At 48.5% G+C, this 21,359-nt stretch overlaps 1 long non-coding RNA gene across 1 annotated transcript; it reads right to left on the bottom strand.

Moving 5' to 3' along the window:
* Positions 1–5,534: 5,534 nt before the first annotated feature.
* Positions 5,535–20,749, bottom strand: LOC111172220 (uncharacterized). The gene is made up of 2 exons (XR_002643864.2): positions 20,258–20,749; positions 5,535–6,230 (listed from the first exon to the last, which is right to left on the bottom strand). It is a non-coding gene; the product is annotated as an uncharacterized LOC111172220 (long non-coding RNA).
* Positions 20,750–21,359: the final 610 nt, after the last annotated feature.

Raw genomic sequence — 21,359 nt, 5'->3', positions numbered from 1 at the left:
TTCCAATTTTCCCCCAAGCCTCAAGGAGCCTCCCAGCAGCTTGTTAGGACTGTTTCTGGGTATCCTTGCCATGGTGTTAAATCCTGAGTCATGGGAGGGAGGGTGCCCCATGTGATGAATTCCCCCTTACTTGGCATTACATTTCACCCTCCTGGCCCAGCACCCTGCTGATCTGTCCCTGGACGTTTTCTCCTGGTTCGTCTGGTGCATAGAAGCCAGGTCCTGCAGCACCTGGTGAGTTAGCCCTCCCCTCCCTGCACAGGTCAGCACTTCCCCGGTGAACCCTTGAGCCCTGGTCTTTGTCATCAGTCTAGAAGCCACGAGGGGAGATGGCTATACGGACAAGGGGAAGCATCATGTCATGAGGCATGAGAGTCAAGAGAGGCCCTTTTGTGGTGTCCAGGCAGGGGGAGGGGAGGGGAGGTATGCCTTCTGCTGGCCGTCACGGTTCAGGGTCATGTACAGGTTTAGGGTGCCCCCGGGTCCCTGCCCTGGTCTCTGGGTCTCACGCCTTCCTTCTGTGGCCCTGCCTTTAGCACAGGAGACTTGCTGGGGCTAGGAATCTGCCTTCTCCACCGTGAGATTCTGGGCTTGCTTCTCAGCGCACTCCACCCCTGGCTGTACCAAGGTGAGGGTATCTAACGCTCACTCTGAGGGACACTGAGCTTTCACATCATGCCGTGAGCTGCAGGATGGCTGCCTGAGCCTGACGTTTTCCTCCTGCAGGGTTTGATGGCCGTTGGTGACAGCTGGCGGTCTGTAATTATCATCGTTCCTACGGCCCCCCCAGTGTTAGAGCTATTGGATTAACAGTAATAATTATTATCAGTGATTAATAATAATAACTGAAAACTAAGAAAATAATAAAGTATAATGTTACTATAATAATTGTATAGTAATAATAATTATAATATTTAACAATTATTATATAATAGTTAATAATTATTAAGTTAGAGTTAATTATAACATAAATTACTATTAATAAATTAACAACAGTACTAATGACTAGCAATTAGCTAGTGCATCCCCTTTCACCTGTACCCTCTCCCCATTCACTAAAGTGAGGGTCTTAGCCATCGTGATGCACAGCACGTCAGGGGTCATCTGATCACTCACAGTGGTGCCCTTTTGCTAGCAGGCTGGTAAATGATTCAATTTTGGAATCCCATCCTAAGAGTTTCCTTCCTGAGACCATTTCTTATACAAACTGTCTTGGACTGGGATCCCCCCAGAAGCAGATCCTAGTAAGTAGTTTATTTGGGAAGTGCCCTTAGGGAATACCAGGAGGGGGTGAGAGAGGAAAGGTACAGAAGCCCACGAAAGGTGGGCTATGAAGCCCGTTCCCAGCTTGGAGCCCATTCCCACTGAGGAACTCTGTCCATACAGAACACAACTCAGAGTTATCCCACTAAGGGATGTGCAAGCTGGGGTACTTATCCTCCAAATCTCATCAGTTGTGGCTTGAGAGATGCTCCTGGGGGCCGTCATTCTCCAGCTCTTCTGGCACTTACAGCCCGTGGGCTAAACTTGCCCCAGGTGGGTCGCCGACCATATTGCCGCAGGGGCTCCCTGAGCTAAAGCAGCCCATTCTGACCTTGGACACCTGGCTGCTGGAAAGCTCTTTCTCTTGATTGAAAATCGGTGTCTGTGGCTGGCTGAAAATGGTCCCCAGAGTTCTCTTAGTATCCAGGTCCTAATGCCTGGAACCTTTAAATGTTATCTTACCTGGAGAAAGTTCCTTTAGAGATGTGACTAAGTTGAGGATCGAACGATGTGGAGATTATCCTGGATTATCGGGGTGGGCCCTAGTTGCCATCACAAGTGTCCTTCTAAGAGAGACTTGGGGGTATGTGAGGACAGAAGAGGAGAGGGCCATGTGACCACGGAGGCAGGGCGCGGGGTGATGCAGCCACGAGTTAAGGAATGTGACAGCACCAACGGCGGAGGAGGCAAGGGACCCCTGGAGCCTCTGGAGGGACATAGCCCTGCCCACGCCTTGATTTTGACCCAAAGGTACTGATTTTGGCTTTCTGGCCTCCAGAACTGTAAGGAAAATAAATGTCTGTTGTTTTCAAGTGCCAAGCTTGTGACAAATTTTCCCCAGAAACCCCAGGAAACTCATACAGTGTTTGTGGACTTCATCCCGTGGCTCCCAGCTCCCCTGCTCTGCCAGCTCTTCCAATACCTACAGAAGCACCCAGTGCTCCCAAGGGCTTTCTTCTCGCAGGCAAAGCAGAACACCCTGGTATCCTCTCCCAGTCCTCTGCGGAAAGACCCCAGTATCACCGCTATCACCGGGGATTCTCCTCCCAGGACGATGTGAGAAGAACCCACAAGGAGTGACCATCACCCCCGTGCTTGGCCCACTTACCTCTGTTCAAGCTGCTCAACTTTCCATGGACTTTCGGGGAAGCTTTGTCACCAGCCTGAACAGTCTGTACCTGCAACACTCATGCTGGGTTCTGGGAGGTGAGGGGAGGGACCAACTTGCTCACTAGGGGTGCCCCATGCTCAGCACAGGGCAGCTGGGCTCCCGCTTCCCAGGATTTCTGTCATCCCAACATATTTTAATCTGCCCATCCATATACTCCTGTCTCCCTTAAGGTGAGAAATTGCTGGTCTGCTTGGAAGACTCTGGCTGTCTCCGGGTTTCACTGGCAGGCACGGTCAGTCTCTTGAAAGGTGGTACATGTCACAGTCACAGTCTGCCCCACCTGCAGCCAGGTGGGTGGGCAAGCCTGCCATCCTGTCTATGGGTCTGCCGAGTGAGGGAACTCAGTGTCTGCTCCACCATCTTGGCCACTCTAGACTTGAGGGGGTGCCCTGTAGGGGTCTTATTCCAGGCCTCAACCCCTTGCGTTAGCTCATCCTTCCCAAGGAGCTGTGCACCGGGGGCTAAAAGGTGCTTGCTCAGCTGTTGAAAAGATCAACACTCATTTGGCAGTGAGAGTCCTTGCCAATGCGTTCTCCCAAGAGTTGTGTCTTTGGCAGGAACCTGAGGTTTGAGTGGTAGGATTCAGACCCACCCCGCCCCCCAACACACACACACACACACACACACACACACACACACACACACACACATTCTAAAAGACCACTAGGAGTGCAGGAAGAATGCACAGAGCAAATGCTCAGCCTATGGCAGCGGCTACAGCCATGACCTCTATTAATACGATTTCTTCCATCTTCCATAAATATTTGCAGAATTGAATGAATAAGTGACAATTGCAGCCACTAATGTGTTTCCTACTTCAGAGCTTGTTGGGTATGTAAGGGGCATATTTAGTCAATTTGCAGGGCAAGAGGAGGAAGAAGCGGCGTCAGTCTTGCCCAACAAAGACAAGGGAAGGGGAACTTCACCTTGGAGAGGGTCTGTGTTTCCAGTTCTATCTGGGCTTCCTGCTGGTTGTAGCTGTTGCCAATATGGCTTCAGGCAGGGGTTTCTGACCTTAGAAGAGGAGATACAATAACATGAGTTCCTCCCGATGGCTTTGGTGCCCTGTGAGTCTTCACGCGGTCATTGCACAGGGGTTTGCAGTAACTTGTTCCATCTACCTCATTCCTCTACATGGGTGAAGAAAGAAGGTGTAGCCACAGGCAACAGCCGGATCAACACTGGACCTTCTCCCAGAGTCTGGAAACTCCAACTCAAGAACTGATGCCAGCCACAACCAAGCCTAAGCTTGCCGTGCCCACCATATATTGTAGATTGACTCTCGGTGTCCACCTCTGTGGCTGGGTCAGCTCCCAGTATCATCCCCCCAGTCCTTGCTAACGATCCCAGAATGCCTAGGGGCTGAGTCCAAAAATTAGGACCCTAACGTGTCACTAGCTTCCAAAGAGTAATCGGCTGAGACGTCACAGGTCACTAGTTCTCTAAAGTTCCCAAAGTCCTGACTGAGTCATGCAAACCTTCCTACCCCAGTCAACCAGGACCCATGACTGAACCTTAATATGAATCATCTGGAGAGCTTGTTAAAATGCAGATTCTGATTTGGTGGGTCTGGGATGGGGCCTGAGACTCTGCATTTCTTACAAGCTCCCAGCTGCTGCTGGCCTGCAGACCGCACTCCAAGCAGGACAAATCTAGAGACGCCAAGTTCACTGCTTGAGTACTTACTATGCTGCAAATTGAGGTTGTTTTCTGCAAAGCATAAGCAAATCTCAACCACACATCTTTACTTTCCATTGTGTAGAATGCTATTTTCATGATTTTGTGGCCGTTTAGATTTTTGCATTTGTAACTCCGTTAGGAAATATCTCACCCCCGTTTTGCCTACAACGGAAAACAAATCTGAGTTTTCTCCAGGGGCCCATATTTGCCCTTGGCCCTCATTCTCTGTTGGGCTGTTGATTTTGGGTGGATTAAACAATGTCCCCTTCTGCAGACTCTAGAGCTTCTCTTCTGGAATCAATGTCAAAGCATCCTGATTCCACATTCCAGTGGAAGGCACTAAGGAATTGGTTGAGGCGATGACACTGCCTTGTGTTTGGGGGTGCGCCGATGTAGGGGATTCAAAATAGGGCTCAATGCTTTCGCATCCAACTCCACACCCTCCACACCTTGCCTTGGTGGGGATCATCACCCCCATTCTCCCAGCCTCCCACTGCTGGAGCCTGCCCCCCTCCATGGCCTCTGAGCATCTGTGGGGCGGAGATTGTGTTAGCCCATCTCTGTGACTCTGGTACCTGGCTCAATAGGTGTCTAATAAATGTATACCTAAAAAAGGGGCTTTTAATTTATCTCCCTGCATGGAAGGATAAAAGACCCACCCAAGGCCCCACAGCCAGTGACAGTGAAGGCAGATTCCTCAAAGCTATCCTGATCCAGCCCATAAACTCATGCAGAAGGAGACCCGGAGGCCATCTCATCCAGCCTAATGCGTTGATAAACTGAGGCCAGGCAGGGCCAGTGACTTGGCTGAGACTCTACAGCAAATTTGAGAATAGCTGGGCCTGGATTCTGGCTGAACTGACATGGGTCTCTGCCCACTCCTTTTGGGGATTCTATTTGTTTTTTCCACTAAAAAAATCAAGAGGCTGGATAATGAAGAAAATGCTCCAAGCTCTATGAAGAGAGATGGGGCCTGAGTCTGTGAGTTTTACTGTCTTCTGGGCTTGAGGCTCCCAACCCGAAACCCTCCATACATTTACTCTCTGAAATCTATGTAGTGCTGATCTCATATGTCTCAGTGGGAATGGTGAGACCCTGTGATTTTGTTTGTTTGGGTTTTTGTTTGTTTGTTTGAGGATGCAGTATGATACACTGGAAAGGGCACAGGCCAAACTTTAAAAAATGCGTATCTTTTGACCTAGAAATGCCATTTCTAGGAAGGTTTTATACAGAAACCCTGATACACACGCACAGAGATTTATGTACAAGGATACTTGATGCAGTTGTGTTGGAAACAAATGTCCATCGCCCTTAATGTTCTGAAATCCGTGAAAAGAATGGGGGAGAGCTCTCTCTGTGTAGCAACAAGGAGAGAGTTCTAGGGTCTACTATCAAGTGAAAAAAGCAAACCACAGAAAAGTATGTTTGGGGGACCCTGTTTATGACATAATAAAATTATGTATGTATATATAAATTTATAGGAAAGATCAGAAAGGCTACACAAAACTGTGAGCAGCGGTTCCTCTGCAGAGCACGTAGATGATAAGGAGTATGGAGAAGGGTGAAGAGGAGCTTCTGATTTTAATTTTATATATCTTTCTGTTTGAATTCTAAACAAAAATTTATTCTTCTTCTTCTAAACAAAGAATTAATTAATACAGAAGATTGTATTAATATTAATACAATATTACTCCTGTGATTTAAAAAAATACACAGAGAGAAGCCAACGAACAAGGCCTTTGGCATCACTCCAACCTATGTTTGATCCTTGTATTTGTTATCTACTGCTGTGTAACAAACCATCCTCAAACCCAGGGGCATAAACTCACCCAGATTCATGACCTCACAGTTTCTCTGGGTGAAGAATCTGGCATGACTTAGTTGGGTTGTCTGGTTTGGGCTCTGTCACACAGGCTGGAATCAAGATGTGAGCTGGGGCTGTGGCCGCATCTTCAGGCTCCACTGCAGGTGGGTGCTCTTCCAAGGTCACTTACATGGTCATTGGCAGGATTCACTTTCTTGAGGGCTGTTGGCCAGAGGCTATGCTCAGCTCCTCGCCACGTGGACCACTCCATAGGGCAGCTCACTATGTGGCAGCTGGCTTCCCTCAGAGCAACTGAGAGAGTGAGGGAAAGTGAGGAAGGTGAAGCCAGGCTCTGTAACTGAATCTCGGAAATGAGCTCCCCTCACGTTTGCCATATTCTATTCAGAGCAGAGTGTCACCGGGTCCCACCCACACTCACAGGGAGGGGATTGCACTAGGAGGTTGGGGTCATTGAGAGCCAACATGGAGGTTGCCCACCACAGTCCCAATCTTTCCTATTCACTGTTCACAAGCTGTGTGACGTTGGGCAGGTCACTTAAAATCTCCAGGCTCTAGTTCCTCCATCTGTGACATGGGCTCCTAGCAGCTGTCTCACAGGAGGATAAGATATGGTAACATGTGCAAAATGGTCAGTCACAGTGCTTTCACCCAGCAAGCCCTGGTCTTCTCTGACCCAGCCAGGGAAGAACTGTGGGTTAAACGTTTCTCGTGATTGTCTTTACAAGTTAGAAATCTTTCCACGCAGACTCTGCTTCTCCGGAAACTCACTCTCAGGGAACTCTCTAGATAAAATGACGTTTATGTCCAGGATCCTGGAATAAAGAGTTCTCTATTTCAAGGCTGCCAACACATGGTGAAGAGGCAGGGTCAGGTGCAGTGTTAATAATTGCTTTGTGGGCATGAAGGGGCCATAGATTACAGAACACTTGGAGAAAATGGGGCTTTTACAGTGGGTCTCAGTCATTAGCAAAATTTCACATTCAAAGTTAGTCAGGAAAGGTAATTAGTGTCAAGGAGTGATTGCAGCCGCATCGTTAACATGACGGATGCTGGTGGGCTCATATGCTAATGACTTATGGACTCTTCGCTTGGGTGAGGATCAGAGCAATTTGGTGGTCAGCAGAGAGTCTGAGAATCAGTCACCACGATAGTCAGTAATTTATCATTTCTATTTAAAGTCTGGAGTCTGCATCAGCTGAAACAGAAGGGAGCCCTGATGGTGGAAGGTTGGCATCCAACAAAATCCTGAGCCCTGGCTGCGTCTATGTAAGACACATCCATTTTCTTTGCGGTCCAGGGCAAACAGGAAAGTTGTTTGCAGGATCAGCCTCTGAGTCCATCTTGGGGTGGAAACAGTCTGTGCTGCTGGCTGCAGGGAGATCAGGATTGGGATGGTAAACTAGATTTAGCTTTACAAGTTCATCTCTGGTGATCAGAAAAATGGCTCCTACTGTTCAGTGATACCCAAATTACATCAGTAACTGCGAGGTGGGAGGGGATTGGATCCCTCTCATTGGGAGAGCACTGGCTCCGGGATCCCAGGTACCTTTAAGGACATGCAGTTAACGAGTGGCAGAGCCAGAAGTTCTGACCTGGGTCGTGCAGTCTTTGCTCAGCGTGAATAATATCGAGAAAACAATAATAGTAACAGCAACAGCTAATAGTTCTTGCGAGCTTACTGTGTGTCCGGTGCTTGCTGAGCGTTTTACACTGTTATATCAGTTTGCTCTTTGTAGATAGTAGCTGAGAGAGGTTGAGTAAGTTACTCAAGGTCACACAGCAAGCAATTACAAGGCTGGTCTTCAAACGCAGATCCTGGTCTCCTAAGTACGGTGCTACATTGAGCTGCTGCGCGCAGGAAATGGACGCTAAATTCTTACTACTTCGGCCATCTCATCTATAAAATGGGAATAATGTGCTCCACACACAATTTCAGGAACAAGTTGCTCGGCAAGCTGTTACGCAGGGTGCCAAAAGCCTGAAGGTAACTGTGATCTGATCGTTACAACACGTGCTCACATGGCAGGCACCTACAGATGCCCATCTCCACCCCTCCCTTCCCAAATCCATGGAGGCACCAAGTCCTGCCAGCCGTTCTTGACAGCCCCCTGTGTCCGCACACCCACTTCACATTCGTACCCCGTTTGGTCTATAGATGATGCCACACTGGTTTTCTGCCACACTGACATGTGTCTGTGGGTCTCCTCTTCCAAAACTTGCAGTGGCACCGCATTTCTCCTAGGATTAAATGTGGCCGTCCCAGAGCGGCGTGCGAGGCCCCGTCCCGCTACTTCATCTGCCTCCAATCCGTCTCCAGGGCTGCGCTCTCCTGCGCGTGCCCACTGCCTGCCCAGATCCCTCCTGCTCCACCAGGGCGCTCATTGCCCTCCCCGTGACCGTGACAGTAGGTGCTCCGCTCCGCATGACTCCACTGGCATCCCCAGCTTCAGGTTCCCAGGAAAGCTTACCTATCTTTGCCCGTTCCCACCCCCCAAGCAGGGGATCATCATTCTTCTTTCCATTCTCAAGGTTGGGGCTGCTCAAATGCACACTGACCTCATGTTAGTGCCCAGGAAGGCCCAGATGGATGGCCGAGGTTAGAGACAGAGTCTGGACTGGAGAGAGGATGAGCTCGCTGTGCATGGATCTAACCTCCCAGTTCAACCTAGTGACCACATGGTCCAGACTTAGAGCCTTTCCTTCATCTTCTCTGTTTCTCATATCATCTGTCAGCCTACAAATTTGCATTTTTGTTTCAAAAGTGAAATCACCAAACTTCCACTCTGGGATGTCAAGCTTGCAGAGAAAGAGAAGCCTCTGAAATCACATATACAAATTTAGGGAGAGGGCTCCTAGCTTTCATAAGTGCTCCGAGAAGTCAATGATCCAACAAGACATTCCCTGGCCGACGTGAGCTGCTGGAGGTGAGACTTTGTGATCCCCAGAGTTACCCTTCCCCAGAGTTCTGAGATTGAAGACTAGAGGGAGCACACGGTAGCTAGTAAGCATGCCTTGACTGAAGGGCAAAGAAGAATTGACAAACCCCACAATCACAGCAGATTATAACATGCTTCTCTCAGCAACTGATAGAGCAAGCAAATAAAAAAAAATAGCAAGCTTGCAGAAAAGTTGAACCACGCAGTGAACAGATTGATCTAACAGCAAATACAGAGCCCCGCTACTTGCCAATTAGAAAATACATACTTTTCCAAGCACGTGATTTACCCAAACTGATCATATTGAGCCCCAGAATACATCTCAACAGATACCGAACCATTATATCATAGAGAAATTACGTTCTCTGACCACAAGTAATAAAATTAAAGACCAAAACGTTCCATACACTTTGAAATAATAAGTGTTAATGGATAATTCATATGTCAAAGAAGAAATTATAATGGAAATTATGAAACTGAACAATAATGAAAACACTATGTGTATCAGCCAGGATAGGCTAGGTTATGCTGAGATAACAAACAAGCCCCAAGTCTTGGTGGTTTACACACCTAAGGTTTGTTTCTCCCTTCTGTTACATGTCTGTCCTTGGCCAGGAAGACATTCTGTTTCACATCCTCTTCACTCAGAGCTGAGGCTGTTGGAGAATCAAACGTCTGGAACGTCACCAGTCCCTGTGGCTTGGGGAGGAGAGCCCTGGAGGGTCTCGAATCAGCAATAAGCGCTTCCACCTAAGAGTAGCACTGGTCACTTACCCTCACATTTCTGCGTGGCCAGGCTACATTTGAAGGGGGTGAAGAAATAAAATCCTCTTGCGGGTGGGAAGGCACCGGGTACCAGCGAGTGGCAGCAATGGCTGTCACAACCCATCAGAACATGGGATTCGACTAAAGCAATGGTTTGAGAGAAGTATGTGGCCTTAAATGCAAAACAACTAAAAATAAATGATCTAGGAGTCCAACTCAAGAGAGGAGAAGAATAACAAAGCAGAGTAACTCCAAAGAACGTAGAAGGAAATGATGAATGATGGGCAGAAATGAATGAAATAGAAAACAAAGAAATAATCCAAAGGGACAACAAAACCCAAAGCTGATTTGTCAAAAAAACAAAACCAAAAACCAAAACCCAACAACCTAAGAAAATAGAGAAACGTATGGCAAGATGCAGTAATTTAAAAAGAGAAAGAAAACACCAATAAACAATATAAGGACTTTCCTGTCAAAATGTCAGAAAGTTTCAGCTTGTTGACAATGGCAGCTAAGAGTTTGTTTCCTGTGGGTCAGAAAGAGACACACGAGGTCTTTGTGAGGTGGGGGAGTGGAAGCAGACTTGCTGCTTAAAAATGGGGAATGGGGGCTTCCCTGGTGGCACAGTGGTTGAGGGTCCACCTGCCGATGCGGGGGACGCGGGTTCGTGCCCAGGTCCGGGAGGATCCCACATGCCGCGGAGCAGCTGGGCCCGTGAGCCATGGCCGCTGAGCCTGCACATCTGGAGCCTGTGCTCCGTAGCAGGAGAGGCCACAGCAGTGAGAGGCCCGCGTACCGCAAAAAAAAAAAAAAAAAAAAAAATGGGGAATGGGTTGGGTTTCCCAGCTTGTAAGGGGAGGCTGGGGGGAAAACCCTGCAGCCAGCTTGCTGCCTGGGCTTTGGTTTTGTAAGAAGCTGTGGGCCTCGGGAAGTGAAAGTTAACATTAATTGAGGCTCTAGAATGTTCTGGGCACTGTAATAGAAACTCATTTATTCCTTCTCACGACCCCAGGGCTAGGTACAGGTATTATCCCTTTATTATACATGAGAAAACTGAGGTCCAGGGAGTTTAAACAATTTCCCCAAGGTCACGTGACTAGTAAGTGGCAGAGCCAGCTTCAAGCACAGGAACTGGACCCTGGGACCCACACGCTCAGCTATGCCATGTTCGTGGCCTCCTGTGTTGAGAATGAACCCAGCTGCGCATTGATCCAGAGGTGATCCAGGCTCACCCTGAAACAGGAGCCTTAGGGGTCTCCACCCCAGCATCATATGTCTTTTGACTTTACTTGTGGTGGTTCTGTCATGCAAAAGGGTTTCATTTTAATGCGCTCAAGTATGACAGTCATTTTCCTCACTGCTTCTGGTTAAGAAATTTTTTCCATACCCAGGTTAGATAGGCCTTCATACCCACATTTTCCTCTAGTACCTTAGGGTTTCAGTTTTTATATTGAAACGTCTGATCCCTTTTGGATTTTACCCCAATGGGTGGTGTGAGCTCCAGGTTTGACTTTTTCCACATGGCGATCCAATTATCTCAACACCACTTTTTTCAAAAAGAAAAAAAAATCTTTCCACACAAATTTGTGAAGCTGCCTTTTCTCATATAGTAACTTTCCAGATGCAGTTGGATCTATTTCTGGGTTTTCTTTTGGTCCCCTCGGTCTATCTGTTTATTCCTGTGCCAACACCAGACTCCTAATTACAGGCGTTACAGTATGTGTTAATGGTGGGTACCTCTGCCCCCCATATGGCTTTGCTTTTTCTGGATTCTTCTGGCTAGGCTTGCTTTTTTGTTCTTGAGTATAAACTTTTTAATCAACTTGCTCAGCTCCGGAAAAAGCCTGGTGGTCTTTTTAAAATTGGAAGTACATTAAATCTGTAAATTAACTGAGACAGAATGGCCATCTTTATGATAATGAGTCTCTTTCGTCAAGAGCATGGTATGCCTCTTTGTCCAAAATAAAATTTTGAGGAAAAAAGTAAGTTTCAAGAGGATACATCCAGAATGCTTACTATTTAAATGAACTTTAAAAAACAAACAGAACAATATGGATTCATACATTTGTAGCAAATAGACTAAAATAAGGATGTGAACGACTCATGGCATTTCAGGGCAGAGGTTATTCCTGGGGAAGGGGGAAGAATGAAATGAGTGGCTTTAACTGGTTTTAAGTCATTTCAGAGAGAAAGAGAGAGAGAAAGAGAGGGAGAGCTGAATTACGGCAAATGTTTGATCTTGGTGGCAGAGAAGTAGTTGTTATATTACTTTTCTATACTTTTCTATACGTTTGAAGTGTTTCATAATTAAAAACAAAAGAAAAGAGAGCTGTTCCACTGCTTAAGGGTACTCCCCAGAAAGTAGCACATTTCAATTTCTTTTTATGTGGCTCTGGAGTAGTGTCCACTGGCTGGGCTTCTGTCAGGGGAAGCCTGTACTTCTTTCTGTGGAAAAGAATTCTATTAAAGACTTTGCAGCTATCTCGGCAGCTGCAGTGGAAAGATTTCCTTTCTTTAAATGGGCATCCTTGGCCGTTCCGAAGCAGACACGAGGTGGTGTGAAATTTGGAGTTGAATGAAGTCTTCCCGCAGTCACCTGGATTTGTGACAGGGTTTCACAGTATTAAAAATCTGTTTCTCAATATGCTGTAAACATCTCATTTTCTTACTCTCCATCCGTCCACAAGGTTTAAAATCACCAGGAAAAAAGGAAAAAAAAGTTCAACAAATTCCAAATGGAAGAGGGAATCATTTCCCCTCCCAACTATACAATGGTCTGAAAACGACCTTATTTAGAACAGCTGACAGGAAATTGTATTTTCATAAATGGATTTATTGTGCAGTCCTCATACCTCCCGTTTCAGTAGGACTTAAGAAAACAGTTTCAAAATTGAGTGATTGAGTTGGTTCATTCAGAACAATTTTCCTCCATGAGGAAAAGTTTTCATTACTGAAAGTGGCCCAAATCGACGCAGTCGGGTTTTTCCGAATCCATCACCTCACAGCAAAGGCACTTGAGGAGGCCTGTGTTTGGTTGCTGCCTGTATCTCCATTCCGAGGAGAGGTGTTTGTTTTCTGAGGCGGGCTTCATGGGAGCCCCGCCACTGGACATCATTCCTTCATTTCTGTTCTCGGCAGTGGGCTTGCATATGTTACAATTGCCTCCTTGGGCCAACACAAGATTTCCAGAGAAATGAGCATTGTGTCAAACACCCATCCTATGTGAGGAGAAACAGAGACAGGCAGGTAGGCCTGGCAGCCGCACTTCATCTCCACAGAACTGGGGGGGAAAGGGAGGGTCCCGCGGTGCCACCTCTGCTTCCAGAGACTCAAGGAACCAAAGAGGCCAGGACAATGTCTCCTGGCCAGTCTCCTCCTCCTGTCTCTGCTCTTCCTCTAGGAAAGTCACCACCAGCATCCTTTCCAAAAAGCCTTTGGTTGCTGGTGAGGTTAATTCTGAGAAAGAACTGCTAGTAAATATGAGGTGACCCTTTGTGGGAAACGCCAAGCCAAGCTGCGGCTCCTAAAACAGGCCTTGAGAGACTCCGTAGTATCTCAGGAAGAGAGCACTTTGATGTAAACTTCTATAAGTGGCTCTTCCTGGTCTGGGAAAGGAGAACGGGAAGAGGGCTCTCAATGTGAAAATTAGCCAGAAAAGATTTCCTGAGGAAAATATTTGCCCTTGATAAATTTGGTCATTGAAATCGTGAACATCAAGGAACGGCGGGGAGGGAAAGAAAACTGGTTTCCTGTTTTATTTTTGGTCTTTCTGTTGGATTGACCCGTGAATGCTCAGTTTTGAGTGGGTGGAGGGACGGAAGGCCCCAGGTGTTTGGAGAGCGATGGGGAATGGTCCTTAGGAAGGAAGGACATGGGCTGCGACTCAAGGAGTCCAAATGGTGATTCTTCATCTTTGTCCCCAAACCTTCTCATCCTGCCGTTTCCTCTTGCTGTTCATCGACCCACCATTCTCCCAGGAACCCAGGCTGCAAACATGGTGATACCTCTAGCTCCTCCCATTTCTTGGCCATCCACTGCTGTCAATGGTCAAATCATGTGATTCTACCTCAAAATGCCTCTTCCATCTGCCCCTCATAGACCTCTGGCCATGGATGCCAATGACCATCCAGTGAAACTTCCTGACTTCCGGTCTGGTCTCCTTGGCCTCTACGATTTGGTAAAAGGCCTAGCTCGAGCTTCCCGCACACAACAGTGATTCTGTTATTCTGCTCAAGAACTTTCAAATGGTCCCCCGTGTCTGCAGCATAAAGTCCAACTGACATTCAAGCTTCTCCCGGGTCTCACTCCTCTCCTGCAGTTTCTCATGTCCATCTGGATCGCCAGGCTCCAGCTGTCCTGGCCTGTTTGGTTCCTTGAGTCTTGTAAGATCATCCCAAACACAGGACCATATACCATTTTCTTTACCTGGAACCCAACTTCCCCTCTTTGCTCATGGCTGACTCTTCATCCTTCAGACCTCGGCTTAAATATCACCCTCTCAGAGAGAACTTTTGTGAGCATCTAATCAGTAATCCTGTTGTGGCACCTCTGAGCACAACATCCTTCTAAGCAATGATAATTTATACTTATTTATTTACTGTTTTGTTTACTTGTTTATTATCTGTTTGCTCAATAAATGATAAACCCCAAGGGGTGGGAAATATGTCTTTCTTATTCACCCACAAATTTTTTTTTTTTTTTTTGCGGTACGCGGGCATCTCACTGCTGTGGCCTCTCCCGTTGCGGAGCACAGGCTCCGGACGCGCAGGCTCAGTGGCCATGGCTTAGGGGCCCAGCCGCTCCACGGCATGTGGGATCCTCCCGGACCGGGGCACGAACCCGTGTCCCCTGCATCGGCAGGCGGACTCTCAGCCACTGCGCCACCAGGGAAGCCCACAATTTGGAGGCTTTTGATGCACGCTTCCATCCTGCTTTCCAGAAAAGTGTCCAACTTTACACTCTACTAGCAGTGTGTGCTTTGAACACCTTCTCACATATTTGTCAGCACTGAATATTATTTTTAAAATATTTGCCCGTTTATGGGACTTCCTTGGTGGTCCAGTGGTAAAGAATCCGCCTTACAATGCAGGGGACACGGGTTCCATCCCTGGTCAGGGAACTAAGATCCTGCATGCTGCGGGTGCCACAACTGCTGAGCTCCTGCGTCTCAGCTAGAGCCTGCGTGCCGCAAACTACAGAGCCCACGCACTCTGGAACCCACACGCCACAACTAGAGAGAGAAAACCCGCACACCACAACTAGAGAGAAGCCCGCGCACCACAACGAAAGATCCCGCCTGCCTCAACGAAAATCCCGCGAGCCGCAGTTAAGACCCGAGGCAGCCAAAAATAAAAACAAACAAACAACCCCCCCCCAATTTGCCAGTTTAAAGATGAAAATAGTCTATTTGATCACTAATGGAGTTGAATGATTTCTCACATTTTCTGTTTCCATGAATTTTCTTTCCTTTGCTCATCTTCCTTTGGGGTTAAGAGTTGCTCCTACACGTTTCTGTGAGATTTGCTCGCTTTTCTGTTGGTGGTGCTAGAGGATCAAGCTTCTGCTCACCCCAGGCACTTTGCACAGACACGTAGCAGAGGTTCCTTTTCTCTGTTTCAAATGTGGTTTATATTCGCAACTCTTTAGAAACCTCTGAGTTGTCTGTGTCTCCCTGACCTCTAAGTCCGTTTGCCAAAAACAAAAATCCCTCAGACAGTTGTTTGACATGACTGATTAGACTTTGCATGTCTCACCTGGGGTTCTGGTATTGTGTAGGCAGAGACTGGGGCTTCCTGGTCAAGTTAAAGAGCTCTGAAAACCGTTGTCTTTTCTGCGTTGTTTCATTTTTTTCATTAGAATGTCCAGCTTATTATTTATTTATTTTTTTATGTAGCTGACAAGATACAGTGGTTCCTCGGAATCAGGGAATGTGTTTGAGCCAAAGCAAATATGAAGTGGGCACTGCATTTTTGCACACGGCTCTGGGTAAGGGGTTTGCAGGTGCCTCAGAAATTGTCTCAGCTTAGGCCATAGGCATGCAAATGTTTCAATAGTGGTTTCCTAATCCACTATTAGGGTTAGGCACCTGTGTGAACCTATTATTGACTCAGGGACGCGTGGAAGGGTCTGTACTTGGCCCATTCATTCACTCAGCAAATATTCAGGATTTGGGAATTCAAAGGAAGACCAGAAAGGCAAGGCCCCTGCCCTCATAGACTCTAAGATTCAGTGGAAGAGACAGATAATTAAGAAGTAACCCATAAACAGGGTGCTAGGCAGAGAACAAGGGTGGGCTATGCTTTAGATGAAGGGTTTGGAAAGAACGCTGCCTCTTTAGCCAACTGCCAAGAGTACCAAAGAAACCATCAGGTAGGAGTATCTCTTGGTTGAAGAACTGTGAGGCCTCCACCCAGGAAAGAAATTGTTTGTTGCCCACCAGTACCCATTCCCTCCTTTCTTAATACTAGAATCCCTGCATTTTACCTGGGCACAAATACTGCCCGGGGGAAAACTGGCCCTATGACTTAAGTTCTGGCCTGTGGGAGAGAAGCAGAAGTGATGTGTGCAACGTCTGCTAGCTATTGCTGATGGAAGAGGGTGTACCCTTCTTCTTCCCCTCTTCCTTCCTTCTGGACAAAAGGAGACATAATGGTTGGAGCTCAGGCAGCCATCTTGGACCAAGAGGTAGACATCTCATGCTGACGATGGCAGAGTAACAAGAGAGAAGGAGCCTGGGCCACTGACCTTGTAGAGTGTCATGATGGATCTAGTTGTCCATCTCTGACCTTATTTACTTATGAGACATAAAAGTCTATCTTGTTTAAACTATTGTACTCCTAACTGACATAAGCCCTGTGGAGTCATCCTCTCGAGGGCAGGGTCTTTGACTTATTTTGTATTTACCTCCCCAAAGCTTCATGTGGTGTGGGACACTGAGGGATGCTGCTGGGGGATCCACTCACATTGCTGGCAAGGCAGTGCCAGCTGTTGGCAGGAAGCTTCAGTCCTTCGCTATATGGACGTCTCCATAGGGCTGCTTGAATGTCCTTACGATGTGGTGGCTGGCTTCTCCCAGAGAGCGTGATCCAAGGAAAAGCAAGGCAGAAGCACGATGCGTTCTCTGACATGGTCTCAGAAGTCCTCCTCTGCCGTTTTCATAATGCCTATTCCACACGATTCAGAGTGGGAGGGAACTGCACAGGGCGTCACTACCAGGAGGCTAGACTCACCGGAGGCCGTCTTGGATCAGGGGACTCCGCCCCACTCCATCCTCCAGACCCTTCCTCATCCCAAGGGAGGTACCTCACGGTTCTCTTTTCACCCCCATGCAAAGAGAGTCTAAGCTGGAGGTGCTACCTAGCGACCTCATGTTCTCTTAGGTCAGTGGGATGGAGATATTTTTTGACAAGAGACCACCCTGGAGCTTATCAGATGGAAGAAGCCACTTATGCCTTAAAAATGAGTGGTTAGTGCCCAAATCTCCCTTTCTGCAGGGAGCTGAACATAGAGTTCAGGGACCAGATCTCATTGGGGGAGGGAACAAAAAAGATTATAGCATTTGAGCTGAGCAATTAGGTTAATTAATGAGAAAAAAAAGATTCTGCCAACAACTGGGCTGGAGAAAGATGCTCTTCCTTCCAGCCAGTGCCTGTCTATAGCTGAGCCTATCAGGGGCCAGGAAGTCAGCCGCTAGTCAGGGGCCAGACTAATAAAAGTGACATATAGCCGCTGGCTTTCAGCTGTGGGATCAGTGGTGTGCTGGAGCAAACCCGTACTGCCTCGTGAGAGCCACTGTCAAGTTTCAGGAACTTTGAGAGCTGACTATTGAGCAGCGGTCATTATTAAGAATTAATTAAATTAAATTAAATTAAATTAAATTAAATTAAAAACATGATTAAATTCTATTTAAAGGTAATAATAGTCAAAACATCATCTGCTAATTATTTTACTCTGATCTATGCATTTGAGGTTATTTACGTCTCTTGTATCTGCATGTGAAATTACCATGTAATGGTGAGCTACTAGCATCTCTTCCCAGCCCTGTTCCAGGGACCTCATGCTGGTACCTTGAGGTTGGCCATGGTGGGAGTATTTACGCCGGAGAAGTCGGCAAATGCTACAAATCAATGACCCTCCAGCCAGTGGGTTGTTATGCACTTGCCAGCACCCCACTGTGAGGGACTTGACCTGGAAGGGTCGTCCGGTCTTGAGGGTGGTGGTGTCCAAGGAAGAGTGCACTTGGGGGGCGGTAACATCTCTTGGGCTCTGGTCCCTGATCCACTCTGACCTTCGGGTGGCGAGTGAGCGTGCTCTGCTCTCTGGACCAGGAGCAGGTGGCCTTTGGGTTCCCTTCTGGCCCCAGAATCTTCACAAGAGCCATAATTTTAAGAGACTTAACGGTGCCCCTTTAACATGCCCCAGATGTCAGTCATCAGAGATTTTCTCTTTCACGGAGGGTTATTAATTCTGGGCCCAGGCAGCACTGAGGGTGTGAAGGTGATCTCCTGGTAGACTTTGAAGGAGTCCAGGAAAGGAAAATGAGCTGAATCTGATCAAAAGGCTAAGACATTCCTGCATATTGACAGATACCGTAGAAAAAGGAAAACCCCGGAAGCTTTCATGGAAACCGATGACTAACTTCAGAACCAACTAGTCTCTTTGCTGCTCCCAGCCCTTCACGGCCACCCCAGTTCATCTAACTGGAAGACTGGACAACACCAGGAAAGGAGCTGTTAATCCATCGCCCACTACGGGATTTTCCCTTCTGTCTTTGATGCCGCAGACCGTTAAAAGGGGATATTACGTGAATCACGGTCCATTTCCTGGATGTTCAGAGTGTGGCAGCAGGTCTGGGACGGCAGCATTTTGCGAGCCGCGCTCTGATTCCCCAGAGCCATAGATCAGGCCGGGATGGGGTGCGGGGTGGAGGGTAGGGGGAACACGGCTGAGTGCAGGGTCAGCTTGTGGGGTTTGGGGCAGTCCTGCACCCCCTTAGAGCTCCAACCGCCCTTCAAGACTTGCTGGGGCCCAGGCAGGGAGTGGGGATGTGGAATCCAGGAGCCATCTGGCTTTCCCTTAGGTGAGAGTTTGTAGGGTCATTCACGCTGGAAGGAACTCCGGAGATCCCATTTTACAGATGAGGACACCGAGGTTCACACCAGAGTCCCAAGGGTAAAACCAGGGCCCAATCCTGTGGACCCCTGGTCCAGGAGGAATGGCATCTGGTCTGCTGTGCAGAAAACAAGGCTGAAACTCTGTTAGTTACTAGGCCTGAATCGGCCGGCTCCTTTCCCAAAGGGTTCCAGAAGGCCAAGCCAACAGCACCCAGAGCTGTTTGTGCAACCTCTAATCCTTTCAATCAAAGTTGCCAGCTCCACCTGGAAAGCCTGGGAAGCAATGCCGGAATTAGGGGATGGAGAGAGACCTTGTCACTGTCACCGAGGGCAGCTCCAGGCCCACGTGCAGGGAGGTAGGGGGTGCAGCCTTTGTGGGAATTGCTGCTGGGGAGTGGAGGCTGAGGCCCATCTGTGCAGCAGCGATGAACCTTGCTCTGGTGGCAGCGACTGGCGAGTTGGAAATCAATCACCTCCTGGGCTGAGTGTAGCCCACACTGCTTGCTTATAGCCCGTCACTCGGTGCCGCCCTTGCTCCCCTCCCCTGGGCCATTGCCCTGGTCCCTGCACCCCCATCCATGGCCAGGAGTCACCCCACCTCCTCTCCAGCTGCCACGGTTGCTCCCCGTGTGCCACCCTCCTGCGCTCAGATTTCTTTCTAAACACAGTCTGCTGCATCCGGTCACTAGTCCACTGACAATCCTCACGGGCTCCTGGGGCCCACAGCCACGTTTACCAACTTACCAGGCCTAGTTGGTCTGGGAAGATTCGACCCGGCTCACCTCTCCTGAATTACTCTCGTGGCCCTTCCTCAGAGGCTACTCAGTCGGAAATTCTCGCCCTTCCTTGGATGTATCAGGTTCCCTCACTCCTGGGCCCTTTTCTCTGCTGTCCCCTCTGCTTAGAATATTCTTCCCCATCTCTTTACTGGACTAATGAAAGACCTAGTTTTCTGTTTCTATAGCCTCAGCCTCCTCCGTTACCGTCTCTCATGACTGTCTGCAGCGTTTGGGGTTGCTTTGAGCTGCTTTCTGCTCTACACTGTGAACAACATGGAAGCAGAGGCTACTTCTGTCCTGGCAACTGCTGCGAATAAATGCCCAGCCCAGCGCTTGGCACAGGGCAGCTGCTCAGCTGAACCGACTTCCACCAGTGGGCAAAAGCTACAGGGGATGGACCTTTCTAGAACTTTCCAGAGATGCCACACACTGCTCTGGAAGGTAGTGAGTTTTCGGTCGCGGGGGGTATACTAGTAGGAGTTACACACTCCCTGGCAAGTTTACACATTACAGTGGGGATGGGATTGGATGGCTAGTTAGAATGTGAAGATTCTAGAATTTCCCTCATGTGCCAATCTGGAGGCTGAGGAAACGGGGGATGGGTGGTGGCACACGTAGACTTGTTTGCGGATGAGATATAGAGTGAGGACAGAATTAATTGGCCTGGGAAAGGCGGCCAGGGAGGAGGTTGGCGTCAGAGAAGAGAGACGTGGGTGGCCACTTACCTCCACGGGACGTGCCCGATGGCTCCATTTACTGATGTGTCTGGTGCTGTGCTCAGAGCTTCACGCTACTGTGCTCATAAGTCCTGATGGCGGCCCGGCGAGAAAGGCTCTGTTATTATCCTCTTTTCATCGACAAAGAACAGAGGCTGAACTGGTTCCCCACGTCGTCCAGCTGGTAGGTGGTGGAGCTGGGACGTGATGGCGGCCATCTGCGTGCAGAACCTGGGCTCTTAGCTAAGATATCCCACTACCTTCCTGCACATGGGAAACGCCTCTGTTGCTTTATCTGCTCTGCTGAGATCTCCCTTCCTTCGCGGCCCTGCCCGCAATTGGCTGTGCTGTTTCATGAGCCCTCCCTGTCCTGTCATGACCCTGGGCCTCACCTTGGGTGAAGGGGGTCATTCTCTCTTCTTAGCACCCGTTACTGATTGCATCAACCTCACCAGTATCTCTGCTTCCCCAGAGGTGGCTGTGGTCTGTGCCCTGCTGTCACTCCCAGCCCGGTGCCCACCACCAGGCTATGCCTTCCTTCCTGTGTGAACCCAAGTGATGTCAGTGAGAGGTGGGAGGGTGGGGTGGGGTTCGGGGACTGATCTCCCTTTAGCCCAAAGAGTAACTTCCTGATTAGAGTCCAAGAAGGAAAAGAATGTTTTCCCCCAAGTCCTGCTCGAAAACTACTCTTAGTAAGCATATCCACGATTATAAAAGAAAACACACCGGCATAGTCACTCTGGGCTGGGCACTTTTGTATGCAGTATCTCTCATTACCTTCACATCAGCCCATGAGGTAGGTTCCCTGTCTCATACCTTATAATCCCCAGTTTACAGATGACAAAATTGAGACCAAAAAGGTGAGGGTTCCCCCGCGTCAGAGCCAGCATGCAAATCCGGGTCCTTTCCACTCCCAGACTTGTACTCTGAACACCCTCGGTCAGCTGCGTTCTAGAAGAAGGCTGTTATAGCTACAGTGGACCTCACCATGAGCGACCCCAACAAACGTCAGGGCTGAGCAGACAGCCACTTGGAGGCCCCATGCAGCTGCGTCCTCTTCTGTAGTACACCGCGCTGGAGGCAGCTGCTCAGAAAACTGAAAGGTGTTGAA

This window comes from Delphinapterus leucas, chromosome 16 (genome assembly GCF_059928025.1).
Source record: "Delphinapterus leucas isolate spDelLeu-1000000601 "Yukka" chromosome 16, BTC_Dleu_Yukka2, whole genome shotgun sequence".
In the NCBI taxonomy this organism is placed as follows: domain Eukaryota; kingdom Metazoa; phylum Chordata; class Mammalia; order Artiodactyla; family Monodontidae; genus Delphinapterus; species Delphinapterus leucas.
This window is presented reverse-complemented; position numbering and strand designations above follow the sequence as displayed.